The sequence below is a fragment of the Apis laboriosa genome, unplaced genomic scaffold (genome assembly GCF_014066325.1).
Source record: "Apis laboriosa isolate Shangri-la unplaced genomic scaffold, ASM1406632v1 scaffold128_cov155, whole genome shotgun sequence".
Lineage (NCBI taxonomy): Eukaryota > Metazoa > Arthropoda > Insecta > Hymenoptera > Apidae > Apis > Apis laboriosa.
Window position 1 is genome coordinate 281,396 of NW_025221189.1, and position 16,875 is coordinate 298,270.

Below are 16,875 nucleotides of genomic sequence, written 5' to 3' on the forward strand. Positions count from 1 at the left end.
ATTATTTGCTGTGCAAGAGTTCCCTGATATCATATCTTCGAATGATAAAAGGAAAAAAAAAAGAAAAAAAAAAAAAGATACTCGAATACTTGGCTTGGATAGAATTCTATGGACGAGGCGGCGGTCGATGAAAAGGGTCGATAGTTTGATTGCTAATCAAATGAAACGACGCGAATTATTTCGAGTGGCTCGTTATACCATTCCGTTATTGGGAAACGCGTGATTGAAAATGACTTAATTTGACACGATTCGACGTGTAACCAGTTTCGAACACGTTCGATTAACGGCGGAGATCAAAGGACGTTTGTCGATATAACGATCATGTAAGAGGGTAATTGGCGAGCTTTTGTAAGTGAAAGCGTTAAAGGGGTTAAGGAGGAACTCAAGATCGAAATTTCGCGGAAACGAGGCTTCTTGACGGTGTAATGCGATGCTTTTCAATCTTTCTCTCAGTTACTATTCCCTTTTGTAATATTCGAATAATTTATGTAAGGCGTCATGCAACACCAAAAACCCAAGGGCCCTATACAATAGTAACAAGCCATTGCAGTATTTTTCCCTTGCAATTCACAAACATGAAAATGCGTCGAGGAAAAAGAAAATTCGGAACATTCGTTTCAAAAAAATGACTAACCATGAGCAGAGCATCGTCAATAAACTCGTCTCATAAAAATTGTCCATCTTATTTCTACACTCTTCTGGTATTTTCATAAATTCTTTGGATATACAATTCTTCCCTCCCTTATATCAAATAGAGAAAATTGAAAAAAAAATGAATAATTATCTAAAAAAAAAACACCTCGATTTTGATTATTTTTTAATATTACAGAGAACAAAATTTTAAATAACTTTTTCCTATATATAATTATTCTTATTTAGTTTTCGAGATATTTAGAAAGAAAAATTGCCACTATTATAGAATTTTACCTATATATACACCCATATCCGTGATAAAGCGTGCATTAGCATGTAATTGCCAGTTATCAACCGTTTATAATACATTACGATACCCAAAATCTATAACGGGTGGGCTAATATCATCTTATTTAATCTGTTCATAGAACGTATTTTATTTTTAACACAAAAAGAAAATAAAATATAAAATGGACAAATTATGACAATGATTTTGTAACAATAAATACTAGGCATGAGATTGATGTCGTTCTCATAATAATTTCGGTTGTCCAAGAATTGTTTTATATTTTATTTTCGCATTCCACAAATCCAAAAGATTTAAAGAATCCGTGGAATGTTTGGTATGGGTTGACATTAAGGTATTTCAAGCCTATCACGATTTATAAGGCAAGAGTTTTTTGATCGTTCACCCGTTATACGTAATAATTACACGTTGCTGTGTATTTATATATATTAACAGAAAATGAATAATGGTCGCATGCTTGTATACGCTATTAAATGAGTATTTAATGAAATTTTATGGATGATTTTTTTTTATAGATATTATATAGATATTTTCAAAATTAAAATCGAAGTACGATTATATACAATTATATATATAATTGTTCAAAATTTCCTCTATAAATGTCCTCTATAATATATCCAAAAATCATGAAAATTGACAAGGAAGATTCTTTTTCAGATAATTGATACGGTTTTATATTTTTTTGGAATAATTATATTTGAATAAAAAAAGGTTAAAAATTACTAATTAAAAAAATAGCGTCCTCTCTAAAAAAAAGTTTTACAAGGTTAGAAACCATTTATGTAATAAGTGTCTATGTTATGTAATATATGGAGGAGAAGAGAATCAATTTAAAATCAATTTTTTATTAAAATAGTTTTATCGTCGATACGTTATTTAGAAGATACTCAAGGATAGTGAATTTCGCTAAACTTTGCAAAAATTCATTATTGTTTATTAATTTAGAAAAAAAAGAAAAAAAAGAAAATTATAAGAAAGAACACAAGCATAAAATTTGTATCAAATTGAAAAATATTATAAAGTGAATTAATTTCAGGAAAAAAGTGAAACAATTCATCTTCTTTATTTTTGATCTTCTCTCAAGTTTGAAAGATGAAAAGTTTTAATTACTAATATCAAAATAAAATACGTTTCGTTTGCAACGCAAATAATAATAATAATAATAATTTGCAAATATCATTTACCATTTTCTCACCTTCATGTTTTCATTCAATTTCGAACGTAACTACCAATTCATTGTTAACAATATACTTATTACAAAGAAATGTTTATTATCAATTCCGTTAAACGAAAAATATAAAAAAAATGTATTTTTTTTTCATTTATAAATACGAGCTGTGACAATACGCGCCGTTTCGTCATTTTTTCACAAAGCAGCTTCAAACTACAGTCCCGTGGAACTTTAATAATCTCCGCCCACGTTTCACGCGTAGGTGCAAAGCGATTGAGGCTTTGTATTGCGGTACGACCTCGCCTTGTGCCGGAAAATTAGCGCTAACCGCGAAATAATGTACCAATTCCTATTTTGTCTTGTTACTGATTCGTGCTGTAAAATCCTATGCTTTAATCGTGAGAAATATTGAAGTCATTTTATCGAAAATTTTTTTATACGGAACTTAATATCTTACATTTCACGTTCCAAATGTGATGATATTAATATTGAAATTCTTGATTTATAATGAGAACTTAATATTACTTAAATATAAATTAATTTATTGTCAATTATTAGATTCTAAAATATTTCTCTAATAACGTACAATGAACATATCGTAGAGAAATAAAAAATTTGTTTATATCTCTCTATTCTTTTGGAAAAAAAAAATTAAAAATTTTTTCCGTGTTTATTTTAATAAAACTCAAAATTAATTTCGCGAAAGATTTATTTACAATAAGAAGAATTGTAAATTGCAAGAGCTAAGAATTTGGCAATTTTAATATTGATATTCCGTCAATTGTTAACAATTCAAAAGAAACTTTATTCGAATTTTTATTTTTATTAAAGAAAACTTTAAACATTTAATATAATGTAATAGAAAAATTAATAAATTTCTCAGATTTTTTGAAAACTGAATATCTTCAAGCATAGTTTTTACCATACGACAAAAAGTTCGACAAGATTCAAAGAACTGAATTTCGTTGGATTTCGTGCATGTAGATTTTTATTACTGTCTTTTTACAAACGTCTTGCTCTCTTTGATCACGTCTGCATGGTATGATTTGTTTCCTACGATGCCTATATCACCGTGCTTTTGTCACGAGCTCAAAGGAAGGGGTTATGATAAACTTCTCGAATCTTCAAGAGTCAGCACGGGGGTAGTGAATTCTCGGTATCGGTTTTAGTTTTGAATTCCTGTGCCGTGCGACTATAGTCCCAGGTCTATTCTCACGAACGGTATTAAACATAACTTTACTTATCTATTTCTCGAAGCACGAGAGTAATAATAATATAATTAGACTTAGATGTAAATAATCTGGATTTATGAAATATGAAAAAATATCTGTTGATTTGATATTCAACATTTAAATAAATGAAATTTGATAATAGATAATACCATTTTGATAATTAAGATTTGATACTCGATATTTTAAAATATTTTTTGATACTAAAATTGTTATTATTATTCTGCATCAATTGATTTGCATTCATTTATATGCAAAGCTTTATAATACTTTGATTTTCCAGATTTCCTAATCTTTTTTCTAGAGGATTAACATTCGTGAAGTTATTCAAGCATTTTTCACAATGAAATCGATGTGAAATCAGTGAAACCATATTGATAAAATATTAAGATGAAATTACTTAAAATTATTTAAAATCGTTTAAAAATATAATTTAAAAAAAATAAAGAAGAGTGGCTTCAACATTTGCACTTTATAATATATATCACGTTATCGTTATGAACCAGGAAGCAATTTATCCCTTAACAAACAACGTTCTTCTTATTAATTTTAAATGAGGATAATGTCAACAGTCATCAGCTAAATCATGCTCGATACTGCGATGCCCCAATATTTTCACGTATTGCGATTTTAATAAAGAGTTAATATTGTATTATTTATTTTTAAATAAAAAATAAATCATTTTCGTATAATTAAAAAAATTAAAATCAATATCATTTGTACGAAATTGATTTTATAACGATATTTGAAATCAAGAAATCACATGAAATCACTATGAAATCACTGTGAATTTTGAATGAATTTATTTTTCCTTCGACTAATCAGCTCCTCGCTTTTTTTTAAATACAATTGTTCTAAATTTAATATTGTTCGATTTTTTTTTATATATTCTATTAGTATATACATAAATATCAAATTATTTGAATTAACAAATCTTTTTATTTAGCAAGTAATAAAATTCTTATTAGTAAATCCGTCATAGTTGTTTTGTTAATTACAAAATTACAATTTGTTATGAATCACCTATTAATATAAGTGTTAACACATCGTTAAAATAACTAATGATTAAATTACAGATATTTTAACTTCTACGTAAAATTGTACGAAATTGAATGACTGAAAAACTTACAAAATAAACATGATATACAAAAAAAAAATCAAACAAATTATTTAAAGGATATCTCTATTGAAACTCTATTTTTCCAATTATGTTCATAAAAATTTGATTTCGCATAAAAATCCATGATTCATTTGCCTGGTTAGTGATCGTGTATAATCATAATGAAAAATTGCATTCTTTTAAAAACAAACATAACTCAGACTAAACACATTGTTAATCGTACAATTGACTCTTTATAAAATTTGTTGTTATAAAAAAATTAATATCGTACATTTATAAATAGAAGAAGAATTATCGAAAAAAGAAACAATTAATCTCGATCAAATGTATCAAACTGTTATGCCAATTTACAAAAACATTTTACATAATTAATATATCCGTTCGCATTACCGAGATTTTCATCCATAACAAAAGAACCGTGAATAGAAGTTATCAACCTCGATAACTCGGGTCTAATTAAAAATATACGGCCTTGGTTGAAACAGATTAAGAGTGATAAATTCTAACAAACTCGACAGCAGCGTAAAATTACCGTCAAAATTTGAAAACCTCGAAATTCTAAACGAACGACCGAACTATTATTAAACAAGATACACATGCAGACAATGAATCAACATGAATCTCTATTTATTACGTATTACAATTCAGATGTATTCATGAAAATATTTGATAAACTATTTTTATTTTTTAAAATAAAAAAAGTGTATCAAATATTAATGAACAATTTAATGAAATTGTAATGAACAATTTTTTATTATTTTATTTTATGAGTTTATAGAGCATAAAGGTTATATATTTTGTAATTTTTTTTATTAAATATCGTTTTAAGGAAAATAATGGAAATCAATTTAAAATTTCAATGCATTTCGATTTTATAATTAATTATTATCATACGTGTATGATGCGAGATGAAATTTAAAACAAAATTTTAAATTACGAAATGTTCAAAATTTAATATTCTATTACTCTGTTGTAAAAAAAAAAAACCTCTAGACTACAACAATTATATTTAAAACAGAAAAAAATATATGAAAAGATTGAAATTTTTAAGGGTTGATTTCATTTCGTTAATGAGATTTCTCATTGACAATGAAATCACATATAAATTATTATACTCTACATATGTACAAACTTTTATTAAAAATTTTATTAAAAATTTAGATGAATTTCTCTACAAGATATTATTCAACTTTCGTGAACCACTGTATGTATGCAATGAGAACGTAACAAAGCCACGTGCATCCTATCGCAAGGAAAGAAATTTGATCTCTCGTATGGAAAAAATAAAAAAAATAAAAAAAAGTAAAAAAAAAATAAAAATTGTCGAAAACCTGACCCGATTGGGGAAACAAAAAACCGTTCCTATTTCTAGTTTAGGAGGCCAACGCCACTTAACACCGAAATTCAACCGGTAGAAACTCGGTATTCCGAATATACAACAGAATAGCAGGAAAATCGGACGAAAGGCTCGCGAGAGGGCGTGAAAAAACGTAGCCTGCATAAACACCGCCGATGAAAAGAGAAATGTAGGTCGTGGATGGAAAGGGCGTCAAAGATATCGCAATAATATTAAACGGTTACAATAACTTCATGGCGGCGCGTGCTCGGTTTATTCATGGATTTAATAACAACCGAGGCTGAATTTCGCTGGCTGTTTACCTTGAGAAATCGGTTGAAACCGATAGAAGGAATAACGCTCGATTTCTTCGACCGCGATTCGTGAATCTGGACTAACTACTTTTACACGGCGCGTAATGCGATCACTTGTAATTCTACGCGGAGCGACAGGAAAGGGGATCATCTATACGCCATCATGGATTTATTTATGCGACTTCGTGAGTGGACCGTGATTGCATTCCCTTAACCCAGTGTTTCCCAATTATTCCTTTCATTGACATGGCCCTCTTTTATAATAATCAAATAAACTATGGTCCACTGTATCCGTCACAAGTGCGTAAGATTGTATTTTTGATAGGATAAAATAAATATTTTATCTTTGACGATCATCTGTACAGAGTCGATTGTAAAAATATCAGTGGAATATTAAAAATATGTCGTAGAAAAATATAAAATATCTATTTAATATTTATCATACCGATGAATCATTAATATTTTTTCAATATCTATCATGATAAGTTATAAAGTCTTTTATTTATTCCCATTTATTCGTATAGTCATTGAAATAAATAAGTAAAAATTTTTATTATACAATTTTCTGTATAAATATTTAAAGATCGAAGTAAGTTTTTATTAATATGCGAATCTGAATATTTAAAAATCATCCGTTACAAAATAACAATAAGAAGATGATTGAGCATTCTATAAACGCTATGAAAATAGACATGTGTTTCGACCGGAAGTGGCGCATCTACAAATAAGATCATATAACATCGCGTGACTGTGAACAAGGGAATAAAGTATCCCCTTGTCCAATATATCGTTTCAAAGGACTTCTTTGGGAATATATATATATGTACATTGTCGTTAATTATACAGGTATAATATATGAACGAATGTAAAAACTATACTATCTTATAAAAAACAATAAAGATATATATATATGATGAAATATATATCTTCATAATGAAAAGATTAAACTAAATTAAGTTTTATCGAAAAAGAATGTATTCTGTATAGAAATTGAAAAGATAGAACGAAATGAAATATCAACTTGACATAGAATCACAAAGGATTAATCCTTGTCTGATAATAATATATGTTATTGATGATATCGTTTCAATTTCTAGATATTTATATTCATATATAAGAATAAAAGATTGGCTATATAAATTAGGAGATATTATTTGATAGATATACATAACATATTAAATTTTTATATAGATATTAATTATATGAATAAAATGATGGGAAATATTTGAAAGAATCTGTTAATATTACGTTGAGCTACTTCAATCTAACAAAATATATTAATTTACTTGTAATATATTAAATTAGTTATTTATTATAATATTATATTTTAGATAATAATTATTTCATCAAAAGTTTTCATATTTTAATTAGAAGAATATGATATTAGAGAGATGCTTGAATTCCCCGTTATTATATCATATATTATATTAAGCTATTGCAAAATATTCAAATGAAAAAAAAAATATTATTTTTAAATGTAATTATTATATCCTGATAAATTTATTTATCAAATTTTTATACTTTAATTATTAAAATAAGATGTTACTAATATTTTTTATTTTAGATTCATTATTGTGATAATGAATAATAATTAAACACTAATTATTTTTAATAATATAATGAAGTAAATTGTTCTAGTGATGTACGTATATTACGTTATCCAGATGGTAGATAAAATTTATTATTTTGAACCTAGTGATCACGTAACCTCTAATTCTATTATAAAGCTAGTGCTTTAATGTATCGATATTTTGTTTTCACTACAAGTACCAATAATATATATGTATACTTAAATACATGCACAGTGTACAAATGATTATATGAAAATAAATATATATATAATCATATTTCTATTTAAATAGAAATTAATAAATATTAATTTTGCCAAAAGCATTTATGCATTTCTAATAATTATAAAAATAAAAATTCTGAAATTCTAAAACTCAATTTGATTTGATTTAATAGCTCTAATATTAATATATTGCTCTAATATAAAACGATAATTATGTAAAACAATTTATTAAATATTTACAGACGTTAGTGATATATGATACACAAGTTCTTGAAATTAAATTTCTTGATATTTTAAAAATACTGAATCTCTCTCCACAGACAAATATTTATCAAAATAATTCGAGGCGCATAAAATCTGAAAATAACACATTTGCATATGATGAAATCATGAAATTATACTTAATGCAATTATTAATAAATTCACAGTTTAAAAATACAAATTAAATTAATGTCTCATACAAAAATTTTCTTTTTCCTATTAATATATCCGCATATTATTAACATGATTGGTAATCGTTTCAATTTTTGGAATTTCATATTCTGTAATATTTAATTATTACACAAATAAAAATCAAACGATATAATATTTAATATTTCTACGAAAAATATTAACTATGATACAATAAAAAATAAAAACAAAAACGAAAAAAAATATTTTTGATTAATACATTTAAATTAAAAAAATCATAATCGATATTTTTCGATATCTAAGACAAAATAATTTATCTAAAAATACTATAGATTTTAAATAAATCTTTTTAAGAAATTTCGCAACAGATTTACCATTAAATATAACAGTACATAATTCATAATACATAAATTTCACAATTTATACTATAAGCCCATCAATCTCGCTTTATCATCTAATACTTCGTCCCATTGTTTACCAAGCATTCTAACCCTATTAAAAGCTAAAATGATTCCACTATCAATACAATCCGTATGAAATAACTATCCATCATAATCACGTGCAATCTATATATACGTATATACGTGCAAAATCGCCAAAAAGGCACAACGTGACCAGTAAAACAATATCTCTATCGTTAAACGTTGTTCCATCAAATTGAAGCATTCGTCGCGCCAGGTAATACTATTTACGAGACTATTTGATTGCAATCGATCGTAAACGGAACTATGACCAAACCGTCTGTTTTCTCGATCACGAAAAAAGAAAGAAGGAGAAAAAGAAACACAGAGAGAAAATATAAGAAGAGAAACAATCGACTTCGCGAAAAGAGAAGGAATAACGCGTTTCGCGGAAGAATACAACGTGGAGGAGGGTCGAGGAATCGGGCATGACAGATACATACAGAAGAAATAAAAAAGAGAGTCGGCTCTGTGCTTGGATCGTTCCTTTGTGTCCGTGCAAGTGGACGATTCGTTGACCCGCGGTTGCAATTCCTCCTCCGGCTTTTATGTCGGCTCAATTGGCCGGCAAAAGTTGTCGACGCACCAGAAACAGTGCATCCTTGCTGCACTATTCTGTCTTTCTTCCTATTTCGTAGATTATATCGATAAAGATGGCCGTCGCTTATGCGGGAATAGTTCCTGCGCGGTTGTGATAGGTCGGGATAGAGGTAAACGTGGATTTTGATCGATAAGTGTTCCAGATTATTTCTCGATCGATAGTGGATAGTGAATTGTGGATTTAATTTTATACTCAAGAATCAAACGGAGGATTTAGAAATTAATATAAGTTACTATACTAGGATTTAGAAGTTATTATTCTCTCAAGATGATTTACGTATTCAAAAATCTCTTTATTGTTTAAACTTTTACTCGACGAATCAATCAAACAATTATTTAACATTAATTAAGTATGTACTGTTAGGATCAGGATAATTAGTTAAAATTGCGAAAAAGAAGAAGAAATAGCTCTATATGTTATTTTTTATTAATGATTTAAAGTAGGAATAAATCATTTCATAAATCATTATTTTAAATTATTTTCGATAGTGGATAATAGAATAATATCTAAATTCATATTATTTTTACAATCGAAAATTAAAAAAGCTCAGACTTAACTGAAAATTAAAAAGAATAACAAATTTTTTAGAATATAAAATCACATTAAAAAGAAAATAATTTGTCACTTGATTCTGAATCTGAGATATAGATGCTGATTTTTTATTTTATATTTTCAAAATGACGCATCGATTGTATAAGAGAAAAATTACATTGCAAAATTATGATTGAACGTAAAGTTTAACCTGTGCTGTGCATTATATTTTACTATTTTAAAAATTTTTATTTATTTTAGAATATTTTAAATTTATTAAAACATTTTTATGTTTATAAAATGTTTGACTTTTGTTTAAATTTAAACTTATATGAAACAATTTTAACACTTAGCTGCAAAGTAAAATAATATATATTTAAAAAAACAAACATGTTACGTGAACATTTAAAAAAAAATTTAAATATAACTACAGATATGAAAAATATTTAGTATATTTTTGGAGCAAATATAGCGAGCAGATATGTTTGTGTCACGTACGTGTCAATGTTAGTTTCGTTGATGGACATTTCAAACTGTAAAGTAAACCTCAATTTGCTAGACTATCATTGATAACATTTTCAAAAATTATTAACCATCGATAAATGTCACTAAAAATAATAAAACCTAAATTATTCAATAATTTTAAACGATTTAAACAAAATTAAAATCGCTTTAAAATTGGATGCATAGTTATATTAGAATTAAATACAAGTTATTTTAAAAATTAGATTAGTAATTAATTATAAATAATTATTCCGAACATTAGCTTTAAATATTAAATATAAACATAATTTATATAAAATAGATATGAATATTAAATTACTTCACTATCTATTATAAATCTAATAAATTTTCACAGAAAGAAAAATTTATAATAACCACAGACAATACATTGTATACATCAGATACATTGTACACACATCTGGGAATCTTATTTTATCACATATTAGTCATCTTACTCGGAAACATCATACGACAATTACATAAGAGAAAAATGAGATTAATGAAAGACACGTTTGAACTACAATCTGTTCAATTTATCATCATCTATAATTAATTAATAACGTATATACGACTAATAAAAACACACAAACATTATTATTATTAAAAATTTCGGACAAAGCAAACCTCAGATGTTGATCCGGAAGATTAGTAATTCTTACGTAGCAGATCCAAGTCACGGTGCACGAATGAAACCACAAAGAGAGCAGACACAATAAAAACAGGCATCGTGAGTCATCAACACAGCGTGTCAATGTTCTTGCATCAACCAAACTCTTGTTGCCAGTACGTGTTGACGATTCAAAGAATATAACTGAACTGAGCTCGCTCGATCGTAATCTCGTTGCAATAATAATCCGTGGCTTCCTTCGTTCAAGGATAACGACGATTTATTAACGAGCACATTCTACTGCGTATTTTCAAATAGTTGTTAAATAAGTTAAGTAAGCCGGATTTCCATGAAAAAACCTCGATGAAACTCGGGCTAAAATCTCATAGGTATTCCCCAATCGATTGAATTTAACTAGAGTATCGTACGTGCGAAAAGCACGTGCAAACTTTTCCCACCGATAAACAACGTCAATCGAGATAGCAAGCTGTACCCACTGCAAACAATGGTACGGAGAAATCGAGCATGCCTGTCGATATTCTTTGTAAAGTGGTTTATGGTCTATAAAGAACGGGAGTTCAATTTGAGGACAACACTTGGATCCCATTAAAAAAGAAGGAAGAAAAAAATACGAAGAAAGAAACGACGAAATCTAAGAAACAGCGTAATTTGTCAATAAACCTGTAAAGACAAACTTCTGTCGGAGGAAATTATCGAAAGAAAAGCCACTAGAATGGAGTGGTGTCGTAGTCTGCAATAAAAGAAAATTGACGATTCCCGTTGAACTCGATCCAGATAACTATAAAACGAGATCGCCAAATAAGATAAGATACTATATTTTCTCGCTGACAATCAGGACGAAATGCACAACACACCGTGGACCCGGGTCACGGTGTCCCGGTCACGTTACTTCGCATCGTCGCGATTAACATTGTTGCTCGAAACTCCGGCGACGAAGTTTCATGGGACTTGGAAATTCTCTGGCCAATGCACAAACTCGTTCGTAACGAGTTCAGCTTGAAACTCCGCCGAGCACAACGACGTACCTCTCTGTTATATCTAGATTCCTGCCGACTAACGGGCCGATCCACCGTGGATTCCTCTTTGAGCCTTGCACACACTCTTTCAGCCTTTCACTGGTGTTCCAAACACTGGCAACTAAACGTATATTGGTCGTTCTTCTAGCCTAAAGATATGCCAGCAACCGGCGCGAGCACAAAAATAGAATACCGATGTTCGATGTCAGCGTCCACGTCGTGATTGTTTGAAACATTCCATGAAGATTTTCCGAGACGATCCACACCGAACGATTCATATGGTTCGACGAATACAGGAGACGTGAGTTGCGTGTCGACCGAGTTCGCTCGCGATACTAACTCGTGCCTCACCGCCACTTTTGCACGCTGGAGAACGTGCACTCTCTTGTATACCGGTTAACGATACTCCGTGCCGTTGTCCCTCCTTTTCTGCTCGACTATTCCTCCGTATTCGTTGTCGCGTACACGAGTTCGGTCTTTATTCCACAAATTGCGGCTACGTTGTTCTTTGTCTGTTACTCTCGAGCCCGTTTCATGGTTCTTGTGTATCTTGAACGACAAGCTGGATCACCAACACGTGAGTCGTTATCCATTTTTGGTTGGGGTAGGGAAATGTATTTTTATCAAGATTAGTTTTGATACGAGTCGAGAATATTGATTTGAGATACATATTTCGATGAAAGAGGCAAAGTTAATGGGAAAACGATATTGCGCAATCGTTACGTGGAATTGCCTGATAATAATGAGTGGATAATTACAGTTGGTTACAAAAGTATACTTTACGTACGTTATAGTTAATAAAATGTATTATCAAAACCAATAAAAAATTCCATTTTTAATGGAACTTTGTAAATGTTAGATAGAATATAATGAATTATGTAATAATTCTTTTTTTTTAAGAAAATTTCAGCTTGAGGATATTTTTATAACTGAATGTATTTAGATTGAACTCTTTTTTGATAAAAGTGTTTGCATTAATAATCATTTTCAAAATATAATTAATAGATATACGGATTAGATTAGAAAATTTTTGCTATTAAAGTATTAATAAAGTATTAAAAGTATTAAAAGTATTAAAAGTATGGCAATAATAAATGGAATATAAAATATGGAAATAAAATGGAAATAAACAGTCGAAGTAACTACCTTTATGCGAAATACTTTCACTTGTATCAATACATCGTGTAATGAGGATTGCATAGCTGCAGGCGACATATCACGAAGTACGTAGATTACATCTAAAAAGAGAAACACATTCGCAATTACAAAATTGATATAAATTTGTATGGCAATTTCGAGAAAAAAAAGGAAGAATTTACATTATAAAAATAATTAAAATTTTTATTCAGTTCACGCTTCGTTATGAATCCAATCCATTACGTGTAAGCTTTATATACTCAATCATTACCATATACGATCGTTTCTTTGTAGCTAGTTAATTAAGACAGTGGTGTATTTCGAATCTCCGCTTTCACCGTAATTCATACGTTCGAATCATGGAATAATGCATTAAAGGGAAGTTCGCCTACATTGAAAAACGGAGAAGTCGGAGTTATCTCGTAAAAATAACTCGTTAAAAATTCCGCTTTGTTCGAGATACGGTCTATTTTAATTACACAACCGCCGGACGAAGGAACTTTTCAAAAATCGCATGGATGACGCGCGAGTGCAATTTAAGCCAGTCCCGTGATGAAATAGAGTCCGAGAAACTTATAGCCACGAGGAGACGAGGACGAATAATATCTAGCCTATATAATTCGGAACTACTTTATCCTCGAGTGGTGATAGAACAAACTCAGCGTTTCATCAAATGAAAAAGATGCTTCATCCAACGAGATTTGTGCATCTTGCATCTTTCGTCCGAAGAAATTAATGACGTCTTCCATGGTCCTCGAGATTTTCCTGGTTTTCATTCGCCCTTTGATTCATCACTCGCATTGAATTAATTCTAGAGTGATCCAGACACTGTTGTTTTCATCGCTATTGTATTTGTCGTTACAACTGCATCTGAGAAATTTGTCGATTGGACGAATGCGGCTATTATGTACCTGGTAGTTTTCAATGGAGTTCCTCTTGTTATTCTTCCGAAGAATATTATCATCTCTTTCGTTCATTTTTATCTTTTTTCTTCTATATTTATCGAATATCAGCTGCATGATATTTCTCTTACGTATATGTATACAATATTATAATGATTAAACATTAAATATCGTTCAACTGGAAATTCTGCAATATTCTGCAATAAAGTGAAAATATTAGAATGAAATATCTTTCTCTTAAAATTTTTAAAAAAGATATTCTCTGAAACGACGAGAGACATTTATATATTGTTTCCAATTTAAACGTAAAAATATGTCGCTATATTTTATTTAACGCGAGAGTTGATCTAGTGATACGATGCGTGGAAACAGGAACTCAAATACAATTTATTTTTCATAATGTTTCTTCCGTGATAAAAAGTTCATACGATTAATCCTGACTAGTCCTGACATGTACAATAAAATACACAATAGTAAAATTTATGTATCAACAAATATAATCGTTTTAATTAATAAAATAAAATACTATATTTATAAATATATTTTGAATGTATACATAATACATTTTTCAATACACTTAAAAATTTCACGTTTCGAAAAACAAGAGATCATTAATCTTCGATGAGCATCTTGTTTATACAGATCAATTAATAGAGGCCTTGAACAATCGTTACACGTTGAATTCTTTATTCATAGATAAAATACAATGACGGCACGAAGTTAACAAACTGCAGCCTCGAAGCGCGAAGGTAAATTTGTCGATTAAAACGAAACTAGTCGATCTAAGCTCACGTGGTATGAAACGTGTCGTACAATTATGTAATTATGTAATTGAATGTCAATAATATGATTCCTTTAAAAATATTTCTTGAAACGCAACTTTTTTGCGTGTACATAATCATATATATATATATATAATTATACTATAATAATTAATTATACTATATATATATAATTATATATATATATAATTATTTATATGGATTTTATATGGAAGAAATGTTATACTACTTGTTGATATCCGCGTTGGTTTTACAAACTTTTTATCATCGGAATATTGATTTCGATTAACTGATAAATTGAAATATATTTTCATTATGGAATAATACTATGATCTGTAGAGCAATAAAATTAATAACACAGTCACGAAACAAAAATTTTTAATCTAATTTTCATTTGCTAAATATAAATTTTCGAGTAAACCGCGTCATATAGTTAACCTGGCTACTAGCCAGACGATTGGTGAAAATTATATCGAGCAAACACAGAAGTAACTTGTCGCAAAAAAAATATAATTTCGTAGAAATTTAATTTTTCATACTAGAACTATAACGTCAATGCTTTTAATAACACGTATTTTCGTATTAATTGCAATACACTAACCTTATATTCATCTAGGTCAAGATTAATTACTACCAGTAGTATCCATGATATATAATACCATTGAACATCCGTAATAAAATTTTGAACATCGCGTTTACACTCAGTTCTGCATTTGAAGTGTTTTTACATTAAAAAATACACGAAAGTTTCAAATTGTAACAATTTATTACTCTCACTACAGAGAGTACGCGTGATTTCTATGTGGCATTACATGGATATATATACACTTCGACATAGGAATTGTCACAATGAATCAGCGACCCCCAACGAATAAAATCGGAACTTTGATAATTTGTCGTTATACATTGATAGTTTCGTGACGTTGTAATGATATATATGTATAATGCGATGCAAGTTCACGTTTCTTGCGCGATGAATACCGATATTCGATCAGAAAAAGAATAATTTATGTGGAAAAAATTAATATGCGTTATAAATATTCGTGGAAGTATAACATCATCGTTGAATTAAAATGTCAATCGAGAATCCATCAGCTTCGATTTATGAAGAGGACTCATTTTACCGAATAACAATGTGAATTCTTCGAAAGAGGTCGACGTTTGAAAAATTAAACATGAACCAGCCAGACGCATTTATTGATTCACCTTTCTATCTGCTCACTAGTAACTACATCCGTAATATACTCTATATATATATATCTTGCTTTCATACGACTATGCGAATTATTTCGACGAAGATTATCATATACATCAGAAAAGTTATTGACTATATACAGAAACGATGCATGCTCTGTCTGATACACAACCGTGAAAACAGAACATGAATGTTTTGTCAGCTTGTGTTTGACGGGTTGAATCAATAATGAAGCGCGGTCAATATTTCACGATAACAAGCGAACAGATTATTTCTGAAATGTTCCTGACAAATTATTCGATACATGGAAATATTTTCCCATGGTATTGAGTATATTATGCATGGATAGATAACGTTTTTAAGCAAAGTAAGCAACGGTTGTGTACAACGTTTGCTGGAACAGCACATGCTTCGGGACTGCACGAGACTGCTACTCAAGTTTATACATCGGTGGTGCCATCCATTGACATGTAGTCTTATTACGTATTTCTGCTTGGATAGTTTGCAAGAGTTAGCGTTACCAGCCGCGCGACGGCTTCAAAGTTTACGTATAATAGAGTAACGAGATTTCTACATTTAAAGATGCTATTATCTCAAGTATGACCCAGTTCGAAAATATAACATTGTAAATATAGACAAAATTGAACTTTTCTTTATATTTTCTTAATTTTTATTTTACGATTTACCATTTATGCATACAAATTTAAGATATATTTACTATATATTTAATATTCATTTTATTATGATACATATGTATATGTAGTTTCTAAAAATTAATATGATGAATATAAAGTCAGATTTCTTG

At 29.2% G+C, this 16,875-nt stretch overlaps 1 protein-coding gene and 1 long non-coding RNA gene across 6 annotated transcripts in view; both read right to left on the bottom strand.

Moving 5' to 3' along the window:
* Positions 1-16,875, bottom strand: part of LOC122720350 (choline transporter-like protein 1) — a 123,943-nt gene that overhangs the window by 51,982 nt on the left and 55,086 nt on the right. The window contains exon 1 of one of the 4 annotated variants that reach the window (XM_043946992.1): positions 12,064-12,798. The exons of 2 other annotated variants lie outside the window; for them this stretch is intronic. The gene's annotated coding sequence lies outside the window, so the exon portion shown is untranslated. Of the gene's footprint in view, positions 1-11,034; positions 12,042-12,063; positions 12,799-16,875 lie in introns of those variants that run through there. One more of the 4 variants, XM_043946993.1, reaches the window with a different exon arrangement.
* Positions 8,142-15,671, bottom strand: LOC122720352. Of its 2 annotated transcripts, none has more exons than XR_006347751.1 (3): positions 15,477-15,671; positions 13,201-14,290; positions 8,142-8,259 (listed from the first exon to the last, which is right to left on the bottom strand). It is a non-coding gene; the product is annotated as an uncharacterized LOC122720352 (long non-coding RNA). The 2 variants fall into 2 exon arrangements; XR_006347752.1 differs by lacking the exon at positions 8,142-8,259 and having other exon boundaries at positions 13,110-13,292; positions 14,103-14,290.